Source organism: Sturnira hondurensis, unplaced genomic scaffold, assembly GCF_014824575.4.
Source record: "Sturnira hondurensis isolate 20B ecotype Veracruz unplaced genomic scaffold, ASM1482457v3 Scaffold0005329, whole genome shotgun sequence".
In the NCBI taxonomy this organism is placed as follows: domain Eukaryota; kingdom Metazoa; phylum Chordata; class Mammalia; order Chiroptera; family Phyllostomidae; genus Sturnira; species Sturnira hondurensis.
The window spans coordinates 4057887-4081856 of record NW_028077960.1 but is presented as its reverse complement, the minus strand read 5'-3'; the positions used below and the strand labels follow the sequence as shown (position 1 = coordinate 4081856).

The following is a 23970-nucleotide window of genomic DNA, read 5'->3' as shown; positions in this document are numbered from 1 at the left end:
TTAAAGAGAGCCCCTCCCAAGAGTTCTAAAATGAGATGTCTGTTTGGAGCTGCCCAGGTCAATTAGATACATTTTTCTCTCCTCCTCCAAGGAGTAAGAGCAATAATCATTTTTTCCCCAGAGCAATGTGTGGGCACAAACAGGCGACTGCCTGCAGTGTCCAGGCCCTTCCCGTGGGAGGAGCTACATTTTCAGCAGCTTTCCCCGGTGGCAATGTGTGGGTGAGGCTTGAAGGAGAGAGAGAGGATGTGGTTGTTTCTTTATCCCAAGGCACGTGGGAAACCCAGTGACCACCCAATAAACAGGGCCTGTGACTTTAGATTTTATAGTTTACAGAAACTGCCCTTTGCACAACTGAAGCATGGACATTTTTTCCTGTAAAGATGAATTCTTCCACTTTCTTGCTTTAGTCTGGGCCTCAGTTTCTTGTGGTCTGGTGAGTCCTGTGCACATGTGGGACCCGAGTCCGTCTCTGGGTGGAGCTGCCTCTGCAAGAGTCGTTAGATGGACCTCTGGGCAGCCTCAAGTGCATCACAGACTGCCTGAACAGGAGTGAGGTGGCTTATGAAGGCTCCTGCAGCCACCATGACCACTAGGACTGTTCACTCACCTCCAGCTAGACCTTGCACTGGGCTTCTCAGGAGCTCTGGTGCTCATTCACGAGGGGAAAGAGTGGGATGTGGAAAAACGGTGTTTGCTATTTACCGCTCCCCACTGCCATCTGGAGAAGATGGAGCCCAGACTGTTAGTTGAGTGGGGGTCATAGGAGGGAGACTGCAAAATTGGAAGCAAGGCAGGGCAGAGTTACACTGCTCTGCAGGAAGAGAGGGACACGTATGGGATCGGGGTAGGTGGGAATGGAGACTGAAGCTTTGTGGAGAAAGGTCAAGGGGGAGGACACTGTGCGGTGGAGGAACAGCTATCTCTTCAGGGAGAGTGGAGCTGCCTAACTAGACTTTCTGTGGAGTGTGCTGCGTGCTCTGTGATGTGAACCCCCACTACATCTCCCCTGTTAAAACTTCGGAACAAAATCAATTTCTTACTCTGTGTGCTGGATTTTCTTTGGAGGAAAAAGGAGAGTGCTGAGTCTTGCTTCAGGGTTGGTGATGGGGAGATGAGAGGTTCCCATTGGAAGAGAACCAGGCCTGGGAGACACAAAACACTGGAACCTCTGCCCTCTACACCGGGAACACTGGGAACCAAGTCCTTTCTCTAAGGAAAAGAACAATTAATGTAGAGGGCACAACCAGGACAAAGGTGAGTGTCAAGAGGGCGGAAGTGTCCCATACAGGTGGGAATGTGTGTGAGCATATAGGGAGGAGGGCTGAGGATCAAAGCAGCCAGAGACGGTGGTAGTAGGTGGGTCAGGGCTGTGGGTAGGGCCTTGCACAGCAAGGGTTCTTCCACATCAAGAATTGTCCCATGTATCTTACCAGTCAAAATCTTAGGGTAATCCACACAGATCTTAGTGTTCCATGTGGCCCAGGCTTGATTCAGTATCACATTCAAAGTGACACAGTCCACTTCCATTGTGTAACCCCTATCAGCTCCAACTGTCCAAACAAAGCCTGCAGTTCTGCAGAGCAGGCTGCCGCCCGTTTTCTATCCCTCCTGCAGGTGCAGCTGCCACTCTAGGGCTTGGCCAAGGCGTGGGACAACTCCAGGCTGCTCCGGACGGTTGGTCAGGCACACTCCAGTGGGAGGGGACCTAGCTCTGGGAGAGTGGTGTCCTGTTGGCTGTAATGAGGCACTTCAGACACCTCATTCCTCTCTGTGTGTTCTTACAGAGGTCCCCGAGGAGCTTCCTGGCAAAGACATTTCACATTTCCTAACTACTTAGCAAGTGGTTTACAAATCCTCCTAAATGCCAGCAGATTAGTCAGTGGAAATCCAAAACTTAAGCAAAAAAATTAATTGAAAGAGCTATTGAATTGAGGAGGTTCTGCCTAAGTAAATAGTTTCTCTGTGGAATTCTGATCTGCTCATTGAGTAATCCTAATTATGGTTTTGTTAATTTGGGGCTAGTTTCAGAGAAAATGCTTTATTCCATCAGGACCGTCACTAGGTTAAGAGGATTTTGTTTTTCATTTGTGTTGTTTCAAAAGAAATTCATTTTTGCAGCAGCTTTAGCTATTCTTTGCTTGTATCTGTCTCCCTGCTGCTCAAGGCAGACAAGAAAACACCTCCGGCTTTTGTTAGTTCCCATGGCTGGTCACATGTATGCCAACCACACTCTCCCTCTACCACGGCTCCTGAGGACTCACAGCAGATACAGGCAGAGGTGTCTGGGCTGAATTGGTCAGGAGTCTTCATTTTCTTCATGGTCTTTCAAATGACATTCAGAGCAGATAGCAAGCTCTCTCAGGCCTTGGGGGCTTTGTGTATGCAGTGTCGTTTACCTGCAACACTCCCCTCCCCTTCCTCTTTACCTGGCTTTTGCTAAGTCATTCTTGGGTTCTTAGTTCATCTATCACTTCCTCTGGGAAGTCTTCTCTGACCCTATGTGTACATCCATAGCCATGAACCTATCTTCTGAACTCCATACCTGTGGAATCATTAGTATTGGGCATTTCATTCAATGTCTCATAGGCACCTCAAATAAGTGTGTGCTAAACTGAAGACGTCATTGCCCTGTCTTCCTGCTTCCTTCTCTTCCCCCTAAACCTGCTCCTTGTTCATGTTCTGTGTCAGGTAGGGCGCTCTGGGCCGTAAAGTCATCAACACCAGAAACCCAAGAATTATTCCAGAATCTTCTCTTTCCCTTGTTTCTATGTCTCTCTCAATTCTACTTCATTTTTACATCCAATGGATCCCATCTCTTAAGTTTCTCATAGATCTGTTCTTTCTGGGTTTTTTTTTCCTGTTACGGATGGAATGTTTATGTTCCTTCGAAGTTTATGTGTTGAAACCCTAATTCCCAATGTGATATTTGGTGATAGGACCTTTGGGAGGTAATTAGGTCATGAGGGTAGAGACCTCATGAATGGGATTAATGACCTTATAAGAAGAGACATGCGAGAACTTACTTTTCTCTCTGTTCTTCACCATGTGAGAATACAATCAGAAGGCAGCCATCCTTAAACCAGGAAGATGGACTTCACTGAGAACCTAATCATGCCAGTACTCTGATCTTGGACTTCTAGACTCCAGAATTGTGAGAAATAAGTGTTGTTTAAGCTGGCCAGTGCATGGTAGCTTGCTATATAGCACACTGAACAAAGACTCTCTTAGTTTGGGGTGCTAATTTTGTTTACTTGCAGACTGCATTAGCCTCCTAACTGGCTTCTCATCTCCGATCTTGTCTTCAACCGTGACCACCATAGTGATCTCTGATGTGAATCATGCAATTTTAGGTTCTGCTCTGGATTCTTCAGTTTCTACAACCCCTGTCTTACTGGATGTAATACAAACTCCCATCTGGTTCTTGCCTATTTGTCTAATTTTATCTTCTGTCACTTTGGACCAGTCAGAACTCTTTAAATTGCAAGGAAAAAAATCCCAATTCAAATTAATTTAAGCAAAAGGAGATTTATTGGTTCATGTAACTGAACATCAGGAGATAGATATGGCTCAGCTTGGGGCATGGCTGGGTCCAAGGGCTCAAACAATGTCATTAGAAAGCTGTTTCTCTCTCAGTTCACTCTTTTTTCTTTATTGATTCCCTTCTATGTCAGGCTTCTCTTTACGTTGAAGCAAGATAGCTGCCACAGCTCCAGACTGCTACATCTTCACAGGAACAAACCCAGCAGCAAGAGCATCCTTTTCACATTGGGATTGAAGCAAAATCCCAAAATTGGCTCTGGTTGAACCTGATTGGCTTGCCTTGGGTAAGGTACCCACCCATTAACCTATCAGAGTGACTAGGAGCAGGCACTGCTCTGACAGTCCAGCTCTTGAGATGTCTCTACAATCCTGGATCAGGGTTTAGGATTAGCGTTTCCTGAAGCACATGGGAGGGCAGCTTGCCAGAGTGAAAATGGAGACCGACTCTGGGAGAAGCTGGAATGCAGATGCAGCAGGCCAACAGAGCTGTGCAAACTCACTCCCTGCCTTGCAGGTCCACTCTTCCTGCTATCTCTTTTCAGCTCTCCCTCCTTGACTCCTTTCCTATCAACTTGCCACCTAAATTCTGCCCCTCAAGGACATTTTACCTAATCTAATCTCCAGAGAGACTGCACTGCTTTTCTTTCCTCTGTCCCTATGCCCCTTCAATTACAATTACAGCAATAGTGCTGGCAAATTGTAACCTTGGATGTTCATGTCTCTAGACAGTGAGCTCCTTGAGGACAGGGACCTTTTCTTTATATTTTTGTATTGCTTGTGTTACTGAACTCAAGGGGCTCACCCTTTGGGGTGCTGCATTCAAGAATGAGACGTGGTTGTCACAAGGTAGTTTTATTTACTTGCAGCAAATAAAAGAGGCAGTGGATTCATATCCAAAACTGTCTTCCAGAAGGGAGGCTTAGCTATTGCTTGTATACACTGTTTGCTTAGTTATACTTTTACTTCTTCTTTTCTCTTGGCTTCATTTATCCCACCGAGTTCCCGTCAAGCACATCCTATATACAGCTAGTCTGCAAAATACTGGGCATTTTAATATTCAGCAAGGACAACATTTAGTAATAACATTTAGAGCTGCTCAGACCTTGAGACCCTGTCCCATCTACACACTTGTACCTGGTATAGGGTCTGGCCTACAGTGTCTGCCTGGTAAGAGTTAAATGAGAGAAGCTTTAAGGAGAATGCAGATGAACCTTCATTCTGTGTACCATTAAGAAAAGAAGAATAGCTAGCATCGTGGATAACAGAACCAGGGTCTATAAAGTGCTTTATGACCTGAAAAAATAGATCAAATATACCGAGGAGAACTGAAATAGCACTAAGTGTGGAGTCCTGGATTTTGGTTAAAAAAACAACAACATTTGTTTGGGAATTGGATGGGGGTGGTAGGAATATCAAGAAAAGATACCTAGTGGTCTTTGTGTGGCTACTTAAAATGCTAATATGACTTTAGGCCATGTTATGGGAAATATAAAAATCCCTCCACCTCTGATTCTTGGCACATCACCAATACTGGTACACACCAGTCTCCTTCCTTATTTTGTTTGTTTTTTTAAATTCACCTTTTCTCTCTCCATTCCTTGTTTGCCTAGAATACATTTTTCTTATTTGTATGTCCTCTTATAAAGTGTGTATTGCTGTTGTTTTAAATTTTATAATGATATGATGTCATTGAGCTCATATTGTCTTATTTTTTATTTTTATTTTTTAAAAGATTTTATTTATTTATCTTTAGGGGGGAAGGGAAGGAGAGAGGGAGAGAAATATCAATGTATGATTGTCTTTCATGGGTCCCCTGATGGGAACTGGCCTGCAACCCAGGCATGTGCCCTGACTAGGGATCGAACCACAATCGTCTGGTTCTCAGGTCCGCGCTCAATCCACTGAGCTACACCAGCCAGGGCTCATATTGTCTTATTTTGCCCACTTAGCACTTTGCTGTTCAATTTCCATTGGTGTCGCCATGAGTACATGAAGTTCATTGTTTCTTTTTTTTAAAAAGATTTTATTTATTTATTTATTTATCTTTAGAGGGGAAGGAGAGAGGGAGAGAAACATCAATGTATGGTTGCCTTTCATGCATCTCCTGCTGGGAGATGGCCTGCAGGGAACTGGCCTGCCACCCAGGCATGTGCCCTGACTGGGAATCGAACCACGATCCTCTGGTTCGCAGGCCTGTGCTCAATCCGCTGAGCTATACCAGCCAGGGCTCTCATTGTTTCTAAATGCTCCTAAATGCTGAATCCCCCAGCATTTCACCCAATGACTCCCTTGGTCATTAGGTACTCAGATTGTTTTCAAATACCTGCAATCACAGACAACTGCAATGAACATCCTTGTACATGTCCCTATGGACCCATATGAGAAAGCATTTGGGATGTATACCCAGGCAAGGATCTGCTGGGTCAGAGGGCAGTGCATCCTTATCTATCCAAGCTATCCAGGCTGCTGTCTTGTGCAGTTGCTTCATTTGACATTGGTTAGAGTTCTACTGTTGGTTAGAGTTCTATTGGTTAGAGTTCTACTGTTCCCACGTACAGTGAGTTAGAACTCACCAGTGGTTAGAGTTCTACTGTTCCCACGTACAGTGAGTTAGAACTCACCAGTGATTAGAGTTCTACTGATCCGACATCCCTGCCAATGTTTGCTATCACTCAACTTTTCTTTTTGCCAGTCTAACATGTATAAAGTAATCCTATTTTTATTATTTTAATTTGAATTTCTTTGGTTACTGGTTTGGTTTGACCATCTTTTCTAATCCTCCTTAGCTTGTTGAGTTTCTTCTCCATTATTCTCTGGTTGTTATTTTTTTCCCTATTGTTCTATTGTTGTATCTGCTTTGATCTGCAGGAGTTCTCAGAATTGCCTAGATATCAGTCCCTATCCCACCTTGTTCTGAACATGGCAAATACTTCTCAACTGTCCTGAACACTCTGATCTGACAGTCTGGAGAATCATGTTCCATCCTGGGAGTCATAGTTCCAGAGATACGACAAGGCTGGCAGAGAGAAGAGAAACTTGGTTTGTGACTCTATCATAGGGTCACAAAAGATAAGAGTGTATCAGTGAATGGAATTTGCAAGGGCACTGATTCCAGATAATATAAACGTGGCATCTGCAGTGATCAGAGCCGCCTGGGATGGCAGTGGGCGCCTTGGATGGTGTCAGGCATGTCAGAACAGCACGTGCTTCCTTGAGTGGCTACTGCAGGAGGGTTTCAAGTGTTAGATGGTTCCATCCAACTGTGAGATTGTTTTAGAATGTATGTGAATCATCATGTGCTGAATGACAGAGAAGGAATCATAGAAGAGGAGAATAAGGGAGAAACACTATTAATTGCTCCAGTTCCTTTCTTAGTTTTCTAGGGCGGCTACACCAGAATACCATTCACTGAGGGGTTTAAGCATCAAATATTTATTTCTCCCCGTTCTGGAGCTGGGAAGGCCAAGATCAAGGTACTGGCAGATTCTGTGTCTGTTGAAAACCCTCTTTGTGGTTTATAGGTAACCATTTTTCTCTTTGTCTTCATGTAATGGAGATAGACAGAAAGCTCTCTGGGGTCTCTGTTATAAAGGCACTAATGCTATTCATAAAGACTCCACTCTCATGACCTAATCATGACTCCCAGAGACCCCACCTCCTAATGTCATCCATTGGGGGTTAGCACTTCAACATATGAATTTGGGGATACACAAACTCAGCCTTTTTCTTTTTTTTTCCTCATCCTCCAGATTCTCCATTACTGCAGTATGGCACCTCTCACTGCCTCGTGCTTTGTAGGAGCTGAATACACACCCCTTGTACCCAATTGTGTTCATATGAGCATTTGTACATCAGCTGACCCACATAGACCCCCACACACTCACACACAAGTTTACAGGCACATGCACATTGCCATTAATATTGTGTCCCCCAAATATACATGATGCTACACATGTACACCTGGCCCCATGCAGTGACTCACGCATATTGTGTTTGCTTCCAAAGGCTGGGGGATGGTTTTGAGGTCAGTGTGAAAGGCACAGCAGTCTGCGAGCCTCCCTGGGCTCACAGCTCTATCTTTGGCCTTTCAGTCTGCCAATGTGTCTGAGGGAAGTGGGCCTGTATTCTGCAGGAAGGTGATGCCCTCATTCCACAGGCCAGGGTCTTGTGCAGGCACAGGGAAATTGGGCTTTGCACCAACCCTCTCCATTCCCAACTTGGTGCCTACCAGAAGGATTCTTCAGCTAAACAAACCTCTGGAAGTTGGCCTCCTTACTACTCCCAAGAAGCCTGCCTACCAGACGGTTGTTCCCTAATGCAGCATCTAGGTCATTGAGCTTCTGGGTCTTGTACCTTCTTCACCCTGTCTTAGGGCTACTCACTTTTCTAAGCACACGTGGATGATATAATTCAGGACACTGAAGCTCCAAACAATGGAAGTTGTTTCTGCAGGTGAAGATAACTCTGGATAATGCCCAAGAGCCTGTGAGAAAAGCCAGGCAGCTGAGAAGCACCCCTGTAGAGCAGTGGGCAAAGAATTACAATCAGACCAGGGACTAAGGAACTTGAAAAACTAAGGAGTATTTGAAAAGATGCTCAAACTGCATTATTGATCAAAGAAATGTAAATTAACACAGTAATGAAAGATTATTATGTGTTACTGGCAAAAAAGAAGGAAGGAAGGAAGGAAGGAAGAAAGGAAGGAAGGAAGGAAGGAAGGAAGGAAGGAAGGAAGGAAGGAAGGAAGGAAGGAGCTGAGTAAATAGCAAGTGTCTGCAGGGTTCTGGGAATGGTGGAGCTCTTACCACCTGACTCCAAGCACACTCTCTGCCCACAGACATGGAGAGAGGTGCTGGCCACAACTTCTCTCCTAGTGACCTTTGAGGTGCTTGGGCCTGAAGAGCCAAGAGCTGTGAAGGTGTAGGCCAGAACTGCCGAGGTGCCCTCCCAGACTGTGTAGGTGGGAGAAGGGAGCGTACTGCACATCCTGACTGGGAGGAGCCTTCCCAAAGCTGCCATGGGAAACTTAGAACAGATGTGCCATGAGGAGCCCTGCCCCAAGTGATGACACACTGAGCCTCTGTCTGCCCTGGGGTCTGCCCTGGGGGAGGGAGAATCATCAGCACCTGGTGGCTCTGCATAACTTAAGGGACTCTTAAACTCAAACTCTGGCTAATCATTGGCCCCCAGAGGCCTGCAGCAGGCAGCCAGGTACTCACCAGACTGACACATGATTTGAATGCATGTCCAGATGAGTTTGAGAAGCACTGGTGTGCAGGGAGCAGAGAACCAAGGGAAGAGCATGGAGGAAGAGCTTCATGTGCATGTGTTCAGAGGGGAAGGGGAGCCCCTGGGAGGAGGCGCGGGTCCAGGAGCCTGGCAAGCCAAGAAAAGGAGATGATGGGTGAGAGAGGGCCATTCGCTTCATGACAAGAGCAAAGAGAGACTGCAAGAGATCATGAAAAGGTTTTTTCTCTCTTAAAGGCTGACCAGTATTCAGGTGTGACTGAGGAGAAGAAAAATTCTGATACTGTGAACTGAACATCCCACTAAAATACATTGTTTCTAAGTCTGAGGCTCATTCAGGGAAAACCAGTAAGTTTGTCCAAGGCCAGAAAGTGTCCAAAATCCTTCACTGTGAAACTGGAAAAACTGGTGTTCAGGCTGCCTGTCACCTACCAGACCCAATCAGCAGAGACAGGGATTGAATGTTTATGGGCATTTTATTCAGATGGTCAGTGATCTGAAAAGACTTCAGGTTTGTGTCCTAAGGGTCTGTCCCCTAACTGACCATCCCACATTTCCTCTCAAACCAGCCTTTTTATGACAGAGAACAAAGTGTGGTGTGGGATTTTGAAATTCAGAGAAAATTAGATACCCACCCCGCTCCCCACAGTATTCTTGTCCTGGGTAGTTAGTCCCCGTGTTCCCAGGGGCGGTTGGTCAGTGGTCTGTCTCTCCCTGGAACACAATGGTCTGTCTCCACTTGTCCCCAGGCGGTGACCTTTAGCAGTGCCCAGGTCGGATGTCTTTCCTGGGAGCCAGGATGGGCCTTATCTGCAGTTTCTGAAACAATAACTGTAACACATGCATTATTAACTATTTACCTTAAACTAAAATTTTCCAACTCTTGAGTCCCCCATCATTCCCCACTGTTAGTTTTAAAATATCTTATTTCTGTGAGATCAGTTTCATATGGAAGTTCTCATTTTGCTGTTGAGCATGTAACTTAACAGCATTAGACTGTCTGGTAGGGGGCTTAGAAATACATTTAACTGCAGATCACATAAGGGGGCATATTGGATGCAACAACAAGCTATGATGCTGAAATAAAATGATAAGAATAAAAGCACTAAATGCCTCTCAAAGACCAGTGATACTAGGCAGCCAGGAGGTTAGTTTAGACAAATCAATACCAAAGGATTCCTCTCTTTGTTTTATATTGGACACTACATCATTTGCTTGCTTTAACTTTATGGTCTATCAGCTGTGAACTGTCAGTTAGGTTGAAACAGCAGAGTCCTTTCAGTTGTCTGCATCCATAGTTATGTCTCAAAGGAGGTAGTCTATGCTGCTTGATTTTCTAATACCACTTCTCTAACTTGTCCTGGTTCTTGACTAACGGCACTGATGGCTTGTGAGGTGGCATTCAAAGCTTTTGCCATAGCACAGGCTAATCTACTTATTTCTATATTCAAATAGGTTACCATGGCTGGCATTACAAATATGGTTAGAGACACATATTTAGCAAGGCTAAAAAGATGTAAATCACTGTTATAATCAGATGCAAGGGAGAGGTCCATTCGAGCCCGGGTTGGGTGGGACTTCTGAGGTATAAACACCATCAGTCTTCCCAGAGAGATGGTTCCCCCAGAACTATTTGCTGGAACATAGGAATAGACAGTCCTTCCACATATTAGAAACCATCCTGAAGGCAATTTAACATGAGCAAAAACATAGGATATATCAGTGGTGGTGGTGCATTTCATCTCCAACCTGCTGAGAGCACAAAACAGTTTTTATTACAGTTGACAAAAGTTGCACACTCTCTGGATGGGGCTACATGAGCGACCTTTAAGGAAAAGATTTCCCTGCCCTTTATCGTTACCACTGGTCCCCAATTATAAATATTGGAGTAGGTAATTTTCTTTTTGATATGCTCAAACACAGTATAATTTCTAAGGCTTTCCAAGAGAGTACACACACACCTACAAGACATGAAGTGAAAGTTTGTTGAATGTAAGGTTGACCTGCAAGACGAAAGTCATAAATATTTAGAACTTTTTTTTGCTAAATATACCCAAATATTTGCATCTCATTTGAAAGAAATAAGTTTTTCATTAACAGGGGGTTAAGCAAGAGGTAATGAAAAGAACATAAGTCATTGATTTCGAAAGATGACTTTCAGGTCTTCTTGGGGTTCAGTGGTCCATGGTTCCTCCAGTGCTTTCTTTACTCTGGGGTGGTGAATCCAAGGTTTTATTCCTGCCAACTTCACCACGGTGGGGGTGGGGAGGAGTAAGTCCCAAGGTTCAGTCCACTTTTCTTCTAGTTGGCTTTCTGTAGATGCTATTGTCCAAGTCTCGAGGAGCACCTTATCTGTAAGCTCAAAGGAATACAGTGAACCTGTAGGAGAGAGGACTCTGATACAGGCAAGGTCATTACAGCTGAAGTCTGACTTAAGTGTTGTACGTATTTCTTTACTTTCACTTCTTGATCTATATACATATCTCCCACCCCAATCATAGCCTGAAATTGTTGCCTGTACACAATTTCATAAGGACGCAATTGAATCCCACTTTGAGGACCCAGCCTTATCCTGAGTAGGGTGATAGGCAAAGCTTGATCCCAATGGAGATGAATTTCCTGACACAGCTTGTCTATATTTTTCTTCAAGATTTATCTTCTCTACCTTCCCAGAAGCCTGAAGTCTCCGTGCCATGTGGAATCTCCACTTGATTCCTAAAAATTTACTAACCTTCTGTGTAATTTCTGGAGCAAAAGCAGGTCCTTTATTGCTCTGGATGCTGCCAGGTAGGCCAAAGCGAGGAATTACTTCCTTCAGAAAGGCTTTCACTACCTTGAGGATTTCTCCATTCTAGTGGGATAGGCTCCTACCCACCCTGAAAAGTGTCAACAAAGACTAACAAATATTTCCACTCTCAGACCCTTGGCATCTGAGTAAATTCTATTGGCCAGTCCTCAAGGAGTCTCTGTCCTTGGTATTGTTTCCCTTCTTTCTTTGGATGGGGATCTGTCTTGGGGTTGTTCTGGCATAAAACACATCTAACAATTATTTTTCATATGGCTTTAGCAATCCCAGGACCTGTGAGCCATGGTTTGACATAGGTGGTTAGTGAGTCCCTTCCATAGTGAGTGGCCTCATGCACATGCTTCGTGACTGGCTCTACCAAATGGTCAGGGGGCAATATAGCTCCTTTCTTATTCTTTTTCCATCCATTATCAGGACCTTCTTCATCAAAACTTCAACCCTCAGCTTTCTCTAAGTCTGCCATCAAACATTCAGGGTTGAAATGTGACGAGTCTAGAACAGGTACCAAAGGTATTACAAACGTTCCTTTAGCAGCTTCTTCTGCTGCTTGATCGATCAGATTGTGTCCTCAAGCCACTTCAGTGTCCTCTTTCTGGTGCCCCAGCCTGTGCGTAATTGCCCCCTGGGAGGTTCCTGAACAGCTTCTAATGAGTTTAAATTTTCTGTTGCATGCCTAATTTTCTATTTACTGGAGACTAATAGTCCTCTTTCCTTCCAGATGGAACCATGTGTAGGCAAAATTAGGACAGAGCACGTCAGGTCAATATACACATTCGCTCTCTTTTTGTGCGACAATTCTAGTGTCCTCATTACTGCAGTCAGTTCGGCTTTCTGAGCAGAGGTTCCTGGCGGCAAGGCCTTGCCTCTGCTGTTCCTTCCAGACTCACAACTGCACACCCAGCCTTTCTGCTGGGCGCTTTGTCCATATAGCTGTTTCCATCTGCAAAGAGTGCAGCCTGCCTCTTTTAGAGGATAGCCCTGTAAGTCAGTTCTGCTAGAGTGTACTTCATCAGTTATCTCAGCACAGTCATGCATTAGCACAGCCATGTCAGAGTTTGGGAGAAGCGAGGCAGGATTTAGTTCACAGTTTTGAGGGAGATGTTGAAATTGTCAAGAATTGCTTTGCACCTGCCCCTTCTTCCAGCAGTGAGCCACAAATTTCCCTCTTGCTCCAGCAGGCTCAACACTTGCTGGGGTACATAAACGGCGATTAGGCTGTCCCAAGGAAAATTTTCAGCTTCCTGTAAGAGCTTACACGTGGCTGTCACAGCTCTCAGGCAGGCTGGCCACCGCTGGACAGTGTGATCTAGTTTTCCCTGACAAGAAAGCGATGGGTTGCAGCATGTCACTAAGCATTTGGGTGAGGACTCCTAGGGCAATGCCCTGCCTTTCATGAATGTATAACTGAGAAGCCTTTAGTAGGTTTGGAAGCCCATGGGCTGGTGCAGAAGCCAGGTGCAGCTTCAGGGACTCAAGAACCTGGTGCACTCCTTTGTCCGTTCTAAAGGGGTATATACCCTGTTCCTTTCAGAGTTTTTCCAGTTTAACAGATCTGATGTAGAAAATGGAGTATGTTCCCAGTAATATATAGTGGGCTGGCCCTCTGGCCCTACTGCCCCTGGGAGTTTTTGCAAAGGGTATTTCCTTGCCCTTGTAGGGGCTTTTACTGTACCGAGTTTGGTTCCCTGACAGGTTCCAGATGGTGAGACCAGTTCCCTCAGCCGAGTAAGGAGAAAGATCCTCCAGGGCAGGAGGGGGCCGTGGGAACCCTGACCACGCTCACAGCAGCCATGGTATCCAGATCTTCCTGGTCCCTCTCTTCTGAGCTCCTGCTATCTTTCACAGGCAAATTCCCTTTTCTCTGGGCCATTAACCTGTTTCTTTTTAATTCTGCATCTCATGTAATCTCATGGAAGCTTCTATGTAAGGCATTTCATCCAACTTCCCTGATCTTTGACAAAACAACTCTAGTTACAGTATAATACAGTAATTTAAAAACCCACCGTTGCAGTAAAAAAACATTTTCTTTTTAGTCGATCGTTTATAAGCATAGGTTGACCAATTAGCCAAAACTCACCCCAAAGGGCTGTTTTCCAGAATGGAGGCTTTTCACCCTGTTCTATCAGATAGAGTTCTGTGAACCAGAAGGTACCTTAATTATAGATGGCCTAAGTCATCTATAATAACTTGGGCTTATAATAACCTCTGGGCTTATAACCTGAACCAGAAAGAACAATGATTCAGCCAAATATGCAAAATGACGGGGAGTGCTGGGAGTCAGAGAAGGAGAGTCCTCAGGAAGCTGCTAGGGAGTCTCAAGTCCACACTTCCCGCCCTATCCCCAGTCCAGGTGGCAATCAGGACTCCCCGCCAATACCCAGACTTACCAGAGAGTCCCCAGATCTGTCCCAGAATGGAGTCACCAGAATATGAAACCAGCATTCGTGCTGCCTGTCACCTACCAGACCTAATAAGCAGAGACAGGGATTGAATCTTCATAGGCGCTTTATTCAGATGGCCAGCGATTTGAGAAGATGGTGGGTTTGTACCCTAACAGACCATCCTACATTTTTTTCCAAGCCAGTCTTTTTATAACAGATAACAAAGTGTGGTGAGGGAATTTGAAATTCAGGGAAAATTATAATTTAAAAAACTGCAGGGTTCTTGCCTTGGGCAGTTAGCTGTCTGTTTCTCCCAGGAGCACAATGGACCAGATATCCCTAGCTATGCCCCAGGCAGTGCTCCCTAGGTGTGCCCCAGGAGGTCATCTGTCTCTCCTGGGAGCCAGGGTAGGCTGTACCTTCAGCTCCTGAAACAATAGCTTTAATATATGCATTACCTAGTAGGTTTATTAACTCTTTAGCTTAAACTAAAATTTTCCAACTCTTGAGTGCCCCATCAAGTGCCCCTACTGGTTGCTTGTAGGGCAGGTTTCACTGGGAAAGGTAGTGCATATCTTCTTGACAGATAGTGAGGGCCAGAGCCACACACACTGAACTGGAGGTGCAGGGGCCTCAGGAAAGAAAGGAGGGGCTGTCCTTGCTGCTCCAGAAGGGCTCTGCCCTTCAGACTGGCTGAGACCCACTCCAGGCACAGGACCTTCCCAGTGGGGCTTCTTGTCAGAATTCAGGATTTCAAGGGCCAGTGAAATAGTGTTTTCAGAAAAATGGAGGTAATAGTAGGTTGAAATTTTAACTGACAAGTAAGGTCGGGGAAAAAAATTCTCATCATTTCATGAAATATAAGGAGGACATTATCTGAGAATAAAGGCTAGCCCTTCGAATGGAACACATTCAGCTTAGGTGGCACCAGGTGTGACCTAGCCTCTGCTACAGACCAGAGCGGGCTTCAGCATTTGATCATCATCATAGCAAGTGATGCAGGTTGTCCTGGTGACTCATTTGGTGAAGCAATGAGACAGAAGGTGTCCTTGTGAACTGCAGAACAACTGAATTCATATAGCCCTTTGTCGCCTCTGCTGCTCCTGAGTCCCTGGTGGCCAGTTGCCACATCACCATCTCATCATTCTCCTCTGCTTCCAGCCTTATGTGACCCCCCAAAAGTTTGAAGTAGGCACCAACATGCCAATTTATGGGTTTATACTAAAAGTTTGCAGACCCAGGAAATAAAATAACCAATTCTGTGGTTGAAATCTGTAACCCAGATGCCTCAGCATTCCGGTGCTGCACTACCCTATCTATCAACATTTAGGTAAAATGACTCCAACACATTGTGGAAAAACCAGTGCTGTCCTCCAGGGTGTCAGTGCCAGGAGGGACTAGTGGGAGAAGGCTGCCTCCTCTCTGGCTGTTTTTTTCCTTAGGTCCTTAACTTCTTCTCTCTTGCTGGGGCCACCTTCCAAAGGCTATCTCCTGGGATACTTCCAAAATTTTTGTCGGTTTATTAGGTAGTGGAATTAGCTTCCCCTCTGTCTGGTCCCTCTCAAGCACAGCAGGCCTGGGGGGCTTGTTTTGCAGACTTAAAAGATCCATTAAGGTATTTTTCAAAAACAAAAGAGCAGATCTCTTCCTCAGAGGATTTTTTTTTCTTTTGAATATGTTTTAATGTATCTTATTGATTATGCTATTACAGTTGTCTCATTCCCCCCCTTATTCCCCTTCACCCTGCACATCCCCTCCCACCCGCATTCCCTCCCTTTAGTTCATGTCCATGTGTCATATGTGTATGTTCTGTAGCGTCTACATTTCCTATACTGTTCTTAACCTCCCTCTATTTTCTACCTACCATCTATGCAACTTATTCCCTGTATCTTTTCCAATGCTCCCCTCTCTCTCACTCCCACTCCCCCACTGATAACCCTCTATGTGATCTTCATTTCTGTGGTTCTGTTCCTGCTCTAGTTTGCTTAGTTTGTTTTTGTTTTCACTTTTTTTTAGGTTCGGTTGTTAATAGCTGTGACTTTGTTGTCATTTTACTATTGATAGTTTAGATCTTCATTTTCATTAGGTAAGACCCTTTAATATTTCATATAATAAAGGCTGGGTGAGGATGAACTCCTCTAACTTGACCTTATCTGGGAAGCACTTTATCTGCCCTTCCATTCTAAATGAAAGCTTTGCTGGATAGAGTAATCTTGGATGCAGGTCCTTGCCTTTCATGACCTCAAGTACTTCTTTCCAGCCCCTTCTTACCTGCAAGGTTTCTTTTGAGAAATCAGCTGGCAATCTTATGGGAACTCCTTTGCAGGTAACTCTCTCCTTTTCTCTTGATTTCAAGATTCTTTCCTGATCTTTAATTTTGGCTAACATAATTATGATGTGCCTTGGTGTGTGCTTCCTTGGGTCCAATTTTTTGAGACTCTTTGAGTGTCCTGGACTTCCTGAAAATCTATGTTCTTTGCCAGTTCTCCTTCATCATTTGTTCAAATAAGTTATCAATTTCTTGTTCTTCCTTTTCTCCTTCTGGCCCCTCTATGATTAGGATATTGGAACATTTAAAGTTGTACTGGAGGTTCCTAAGCTGCTTCTCATTTTTTTGAATTCTTGATTCTTCATTCTGTTCTGGTTTAATGTTTATTTCTTCCTTCTGCCCCAAACCATTGATTTGAGTCCCAGTTTCCTTCCCTTGGTTCCCTGTACATTTTATTTTATTTCACTTGTCATAGCCTTTACTTTTTCCTCTATTTTGAGGAAAGCCCTAGGTTTTCAGGGCTCTGTGGGTCCTGTGGGTCCCACGCGCCCATGTGTGGATCCCAGAGGAAAAGAAGTGGTGAGTCTCTGCTCTCCTTCCACTTAAATCTTCCAGTCTGAGCTTCCATGTGCTCTGAAAGCTTCAGCTTCCCCAGCCATTCTCATTCTTTTCCCAGTCTAGACTGGTAGTTCAGCACCTGCCCCTGCTGCCATGTTAACCTTTATGGTACATATGCCATTGTGACCTGTCAGGAATTAGAAGTGAGTGGGTGGGAGGACTTTTCCCTTCACCCACTGTGCTCTGGCCTTGCACAGACTCTGTGCAAGCCTTCCTTCTGCCACGTCTCTGCCTGGGGCAGGAAAATCTGTCATCATGCACCATGCTAGGTTGGTTACTGGGGCAATGTGGTGCTGCCACACTAGCTTCTTTATGTGGGGAATGCACTCCTCGCTGCCTTAGGGCCCCTCCCCTCTGTCTAGTGGCTTGGCCAAATCTACCTGTATTATCATCAGTCCTCAGAGGTGGTCTCAGAGCAGAAGGGTGAAGGCTGAGGAGATCCAGCAAAGGTCCTGAAGGCAAGAGCTAGAGGCAAGGAGAGAGGGCTCTTTAGGGAACAATGGTTTCCAGCACAGGTCAGCAATCCCTCCTGTCTTCTAGACCAACAGTCTTCATTTTATCTGGAGAAGAAGCAAGTAGGAGAGAAGCATGGGAGTGGGAAGCTTTGAGTCTAGATCACCTGCTCTTGCTCATTATACTAGAAGAGAGGTGGTGGTCAGGTCTGAGTCCTCTGCAAAGCACAAAGATCCACCCATGGGGGGGGCAATGTTCTTGCCCCTTGGGCATTTTCAAGTGAAGGTGAGCTATGCTAAGCCAGGCCTGCCTTTGACATTATCAAGGTACTGTCATTCCTTTTGCAGGCTCAGCATGTGTCTGTTGTAACCGGGCTGCTTGCTTGAGCCAAATCATTGTCCATCTCCAGAATTCAGACTAGGCTAAATATTTCTGGCAACTGGTGAGACAGCATCCTCTTTTGTGTAGACTGTGGTCCTTGGGGAAAAGTCCTTATCTTTGGGAAAGTGTAGCTAGACCAATGGGTTTTCCCAATGGAGGCATTAAGGGGTGAAGTAGTTCTGGCCTCTTTTTCCATCACCAGCCTCCATGGCCTCATGTATGGATGCTAAAAGATGAAGGATGGCTGGATCAGTCAGAACTGCAAACTTATCCCAAAAGTCCTGTAAGACAGCCCTGCTCTGTACCCCTCTGATGGAGCCTGGCACCAAAGGAGAGGTTTAGCCCCACTTTGCCCTCGGTGGAGAAGCTTTGCATCTAGGAGACAGGATGTGGCCCCACAAGGGTACCAGAAGTTCCGAGTGGTACCCAGACAAAGTGGTAGTGTTAGGCAGACTCGACCCCTAGCAGAAGAGGAGTAAATCCTCAGCTGTTGTCCAGCAACTGACCAGCTTCGTCTGTGAGCACATGTGAGTCACCTCCTGGGACTCCTAGAAACACTTGGGGGGTTAAGCAGGCGGTGGAGTCCTACTTGAGCCAGGGAACTTGCTTGCCTACTGGTTTCTTCCTGGTAAAGTTGTCAACAGCCTAGAGTTATGGGAGAAGGAAAAGAAAATTGTTTTCTTCCAATTTTTTCCTCCCAATTTTTGTCCACAGACAGACACTTCCAAGCAGCTGCTAGCTACAAGGCTGGACCTCCAGCTTCCTGCCTTGAGTGTGCCCAGGACTGGGAGGCTGCCTGACAGAGCTATTGGTGGCTGTGGTGTGGGCTGTTGTTGGGCCTTGGGGCCCAGTTGCTGTGTGACTGGACCCAGTACTGCACAGACAGTGCTCCCAGCAGCAGCTGCCACCAGCACCAGCAATTCCTCACTGTGAAAGCACTCTCCAGCAGTCATTCCAGTGCATCTGAATGGGTTTCTCTTGGCGAAGTCATTTATTTCTGGTGTTAGAGAGGCCTGGGGCAGCTCCCCGCCCTGTTCCACCCCCTGCTATACGTACTCTGAGTGTCAGGGAGTCTTCTGTTCCCAGCCCTGGAAATCGGCTGCAGCTGCAGGTCTTTGTCTGGAATTTCTAGTGGGGTGAGAGGAGGGCAAGGGCAGTGCGCTTTGGTTCTCTTGCAGTAAGAGGCTGGTTCCCCTCATCTCCTGTCCTGCACCCCCTGGGAGCAGACTGTTAGTTTGGACACTGGGTTAAAGTTTCCTGGTCTGAAGTGTGGGGAGTGTGGCTAGCTGTACATCCCTGGGTTTGCAAGGCCACCTGACACTTCTCTTGGGATCTACCCTGTCCCAGGACCACTGGGTATGCCCCTGAGCCTGTCTGAGGATTTGCCGCAAGAGCATCTTCCTCCCCTGGGAGATGCCCCAGATATCCATTTCCCCTCTTTCTTTAGAGGCCACAGCTCACCAGGCAGGGGCTGCCATGAAGCTCTAGTAGCAGGGAAGGGCACTGTCCAATCCTTGGGTAGAACTGGCATGATGCATGCACCCATTGTGATCACGAGGCTTGGGGACTGCATGTGAACTTGTCTGCATGTGCATGCCTGTGTATCTGTGATCTGTGGCTGCAGCATGTGTGTGCCTGCATATTGTCTTAGTGTTTGCACATGACCCTGCCTGAGGATGTGAGTGCCTGTGGGAACTCTGTGGAAGTCACTGTGTTTATTTGTGCATTTACCTGGGTGAGATTTCATGCAGGCCTTTGTGTGTCTAAATATGCATGTGTGTGCATGCATCTTTGTGTGTGGTGGGGGTGTGTGCCTATGTCTGAATGGGCTGTGTGGCACCTGTGTCTGTGTGAGCCTCTCCCTCATTCCTCCTCCCTCATTCCTCTTAGTCCTTCTCTCCCTGTCACCAGAGGATTTATGGGAAGTCTTAGGGAGGAGGGGGTAGCTAAGGAGGGAAGACCTCAGATGTGTGTCTCTTTGCCCTCAGAGTTGCTCTGGAGCCAGAGGGGCCATCACTGCCCAGGCCCTAATCACCTCTCCTGAGAGAAAAGCATCAATCTGCTTGTCAGAGGGCAATCGCTATTTGTCTAACTCTGGAAGGGCCCAGGGGCAGGGCTGGTTCTGAGTCATCACTGTCTTCAGGGCCCAGCACAGAGTAGGGGCAGGGGCAGTGAGTGACCGACTGCTGAGCTCAGGAGATGCATACCCTGTGCACGCTGGGGGCTGGCACAGGTGGGCTGCCTGCTGGGGGGTGGGGCTGCAGTCTGCAGGAGGTGGGAGGGTCAGGAGAAGTGAGGGCTGAGGGAGTGGGGCCTGGTCAAGGCTGTGTCCAGGCTGCCTCAGTAACCCCACTGGGGATGCTGGGTAAGGACTGGGAGTAGGGTGGGAGCAGCATCCCCTCTTGATAGACCGGAAAGAACATGGCTACCTTAGGACCCAGAGACACTTGGCCCTGCTTCGCAGGGCCCTGCTGACAGGAGGCCTCTGGTGAAGGGAGGGTTCTGTTGGGGGTGTTTCCTGAGGACGGGCAGGCTTCTCTCTTTTCTCCCTACCCTATGTCAGGGCCTGGGGTGTGTTTTGGCAATCTTCCCATCTGTGTCAGTGTCTGCTTAGTGACTTCCTGAGAAAAATTAATGAACTACTAGAGGCCAGGCCCCCAGGCCTGAGGTGTAGTTCTGCCACTGACCAGAGGCTCTTCTCTGGGCCTCCATTTCCTCCTGTGCAGTGGCTATGGCCCTTCACAGTCTGGCCATTTAGGGTCCTGTGGTGGGTAAGTCCCTTTCAGCAGCCAGAGGTCACAGTGGTGGGGACAGACACTCCTGTGCATGTTCTTCCCCACACCCCCCTTTCTGTTCTTCGCCACTAGTCTGTCTCTGGCCCCAGCAGGAAACTTCTGTGCTGCTGGGTCTCAGGAGAGAGCCCATTCCTATCATGGTAGCTCAGGCATGAGGCCCCTATACGGTGGGGGGAGCAGGAACATGTAGTCACTCAGAGTGTTCTTCTGGGGTAGGCTGTACATTGGGGAGAAGTGGGAGCCAGAGCCAGAGTTCATAGTGAAGAGGTGGGGATGTGGCAAAGGGCAGGGCTGAGTGATTTCTTTCTCCTGGTGCACATGGCTCTTGGTCAGTAAGGAGAGCAGGTTGCATATGTTTATTTGCTCATCTGTCGAACATTGAGCACTTATTCTGGGTCAGAGCCTCTCCTTTGCCCTAGAGGGACCCAGATCACTTCCGATCTTTGAAGATCTTGGTATATTGAGAAACCAGGGTGCTGAATTTTTGTCCTCTTTGGTTCTCTCCCACATTGAAATGGAGCTGGCCTTGTGACATTCTTGGGCAAAGAGAATGCATTGAAAGGGTCAATGTGGAAGCTCTGGTCTGGTCCTTTAGGGGCCTTTTATGTTGCTCTGTGGTTTTCGGTAAAGGAGTACACAATAACATTCTTGAAGATGAGACACCTGTGGAGAGAGACAGAGGCCCAGGACATCCTCAGCTGTGTCAATCATACAACTGAGTGCTAGGCATGCGAATGAGACCATCTTGTTTCCTTCAGCTCCAGTTGAGGTACCAGCTGGCTGCAAATGCATGCATGAGTCAGCTGAAACCATCTGTTGCAGAGACAAATCGTCCCACTGAGCACAGCTCACATTGCTGATTTTAGGACACTAAGTTTTGTGGTTATTTTAAAAAACGTGATAGAGGCCAATTGAAACAGAAATTTGTGCATAGAAGTAGAAGTGCTACCATAACAAAATTTAAAACATGTAGATTGACTTTGGGGCCGAGTGGCAGCTGGAGGCTGGAAGGATGATGAGAATGTGAATGCTGGAATGGAAGTGAGGAAACTGCTCTTGGAGGCTGGAGAAAGGGCAACCTGTGTTATATTGTGGTGGAACAATTATATATTGGAGAACAGGAAATGTAGCTAATGAACCTGTGGATCTGGCCAAAGAGATTTGCAGGAAGAATGTTGAAGTTGCCCATTGGTTTCTTTAAGCAGCATATGGTAAAATATTTTATTAGAAAGAGGAACTCGAGAAGGAAGTGTTTGACTTGAAGAAGAATTTAGAGGCGATATAGATCATTTAAGACAGTCTCTCCAGAAAAAGATTCTCGGAGGAAGAAATGGTCTCAGGGCATAGAATGAATCAAGATTGTAACTGTAGGACTCTTTGTTTAGATCTTAGAAAGATTTAACGTAGTTCTTAGTAGATCCTTTCAGCTAGACAAAAAGAGTTCCCAACACAACACTGACACCTACACAAAGTAAAAAGAGACATAATGCCGAAGGTGTTACGAATGTGGCTTTTGAAGCATGTGGTGACTCCCAGACAGATTTATGGGAAACCCACACAATTTTAAAAAGAATTATCCTGGAAAAAATACTACTATTTGGATTAAAAGAAAAAGAAACAGGAAAATAAAGAGGTCTCTGGGCTCCCAACATTGTACAGCAGGAAGCAGGTAGAGATAGCCATCTGGCTATAAGTATGATCCGAAATGAAAGATGTCTCAGATGATGAAGCTCAGAGCCTGAAGTGTGGAGCCAAGAACCAAGGAGAACAATGACAACAAGTAGAGAACCCCTTCCAGCAACGACAACAATGACAAGTAGAGAACCCCTTCCAGGAAACAGAAAATAAGTGCTAATTAAGGAAGACTCTGTGCCCCAAAAGTTGGGGGAACTGCTGATACATGCCCAGCTAGATTTCAAAACTGCAGTGGAACAGCGACTACTATGCGCCTCCCACTTATTTCCTTTTTATTTAATTTAAAAAATGTTATGTACGTTTATTGATTTTAGAGAGAGAGGAAGGGGAAAGAGAGGGGGAGAAAGAGAGAGAGAGATGTGAGAAAGAAACATTGATTGTTTGCCTCCCCATATGTTCCCTGACTGGGGATCAAAGCTGCACCTTGAGCATGTGCCCTGACTAGAAATCAAACCGCCAACCGTTTGGTGTACAGGAGGACGCTCCGATCAACTGAGCCACACTGGCCGGGACTACTCCCTCTTTAAATGGAGGTGTTCCTTGGGGGCTAGCCAATCCCCGTCCCACTATTTTCTATTAAATGCATTAAGGTCGAATAACTTGTCTTTTTAATTTATAGGTCACTGGATCAACATGAGCACTATCCAAGGAACTGTTCCCAAGGAGACCCATCTACATCTGAATTTGACTTAGATGATGAAATCTTGGACTCGAAATCGGCTGCTATGATTGGTTGAAAAGTTGGGGTTCTTGTGAGGGGAGAAATGTATTTTGCCTGTGGGAGAGATGTGAATCATTGGCACTAGAGGGCAGATTATCGTAGGTCTTTAAACAATGGACCTCAGTGGATGCTGCCTTCTCCTGTTCACAAATCTTTACAACGGATAGTGCCTTTTCTTTCATCAAGAGGTGGAATTAATTCTCTGCCCTCTTGAATCTGGGGCTGATGTAATGACTTGCTTTTTTCAATAGACCGTGACACAGATGATGCTGTGTGAGTTCTAGAGCTAGGCTTTTGAAGCTTCTAATCGCCATCTCTTGGAATGCTGTCCTGAGCTTCCCATGTAAGAAAGCCCGTCTAGCCTACTGGAAGAGGAGAGGTCGCATGGAGGTAACCAAAGTGCACCAGCTGATACCCGGCACTAAATATGCAACTGAGGCTCTCAAGGACCTTCCAGCCCAGCTGATCCTCTAGCTCAGTGCAGCCGAATGAGCGAGCCCAGGACAAGGCCGGAGAGGAATCTCTCAGCCAATCAATAAAACCATAAAAAATTAAATCATTGTTGCTTTAAGTCACTAAATTAAGTCACATCAGTGTGTAATGTGCATAACACATTATGGGTAGTGTGTTAGCAGCAGTAGATGACAGACACATTTAATATTCATGATTCTAAGAAAACCACTATATTCGTACAGTGGTTATAAGAGTGTTATTTGGCTTAATGCTTTTTTTATAAGGACAATTAGAAACATTTGGATAAATGTAAATTTTAGTCTAAGCACCCAGCTGTGTAAGAAATATACATGTTTTTCATGTCCTTTAAAACAATGTCTTCATCCTGCAAGGGTAATGGAAAATTTCATTTCAGTAATTATTGACCCCCCCTTCCCCTCTCAGGGCCTTCCACATACGGAGGTTGATGGGGGCCCTGAAAAATAGAGTCTGTTGAATTGCTACTGACACTTAAGTCCCTTAACCTCTGCCTCTGTGGTCCCCTAATGTTCTTCAGCTTCTGTGCTATGTGTGGAGAACAAGAATTTTTGCTCAAGCAGCCCTCATGT

The 23970-nt window shown here is 46.0% G+C and overlaps 1 long non-coding RNA gene across 1 annotated transcript; it reads left to right on the top strand.

Annotated features, from left to right (window-relative positions):
• The first annotated feature begins 3743 nt into the window (after positions 1-3743).
• Positions 3744-23176, top strand: LOC118987831 (uncharacterized). The gene is made up of 2 exons (XR_005066646.1): positions 3744-3827; positions 22808-23176. It is a non-coding gene; the product is annotated as an uncharacterized LOC118987831 (long non-coding RNA).
• The last annotated feature ends 794 nt before the right edge of the window (positions 23177-23970 follow it).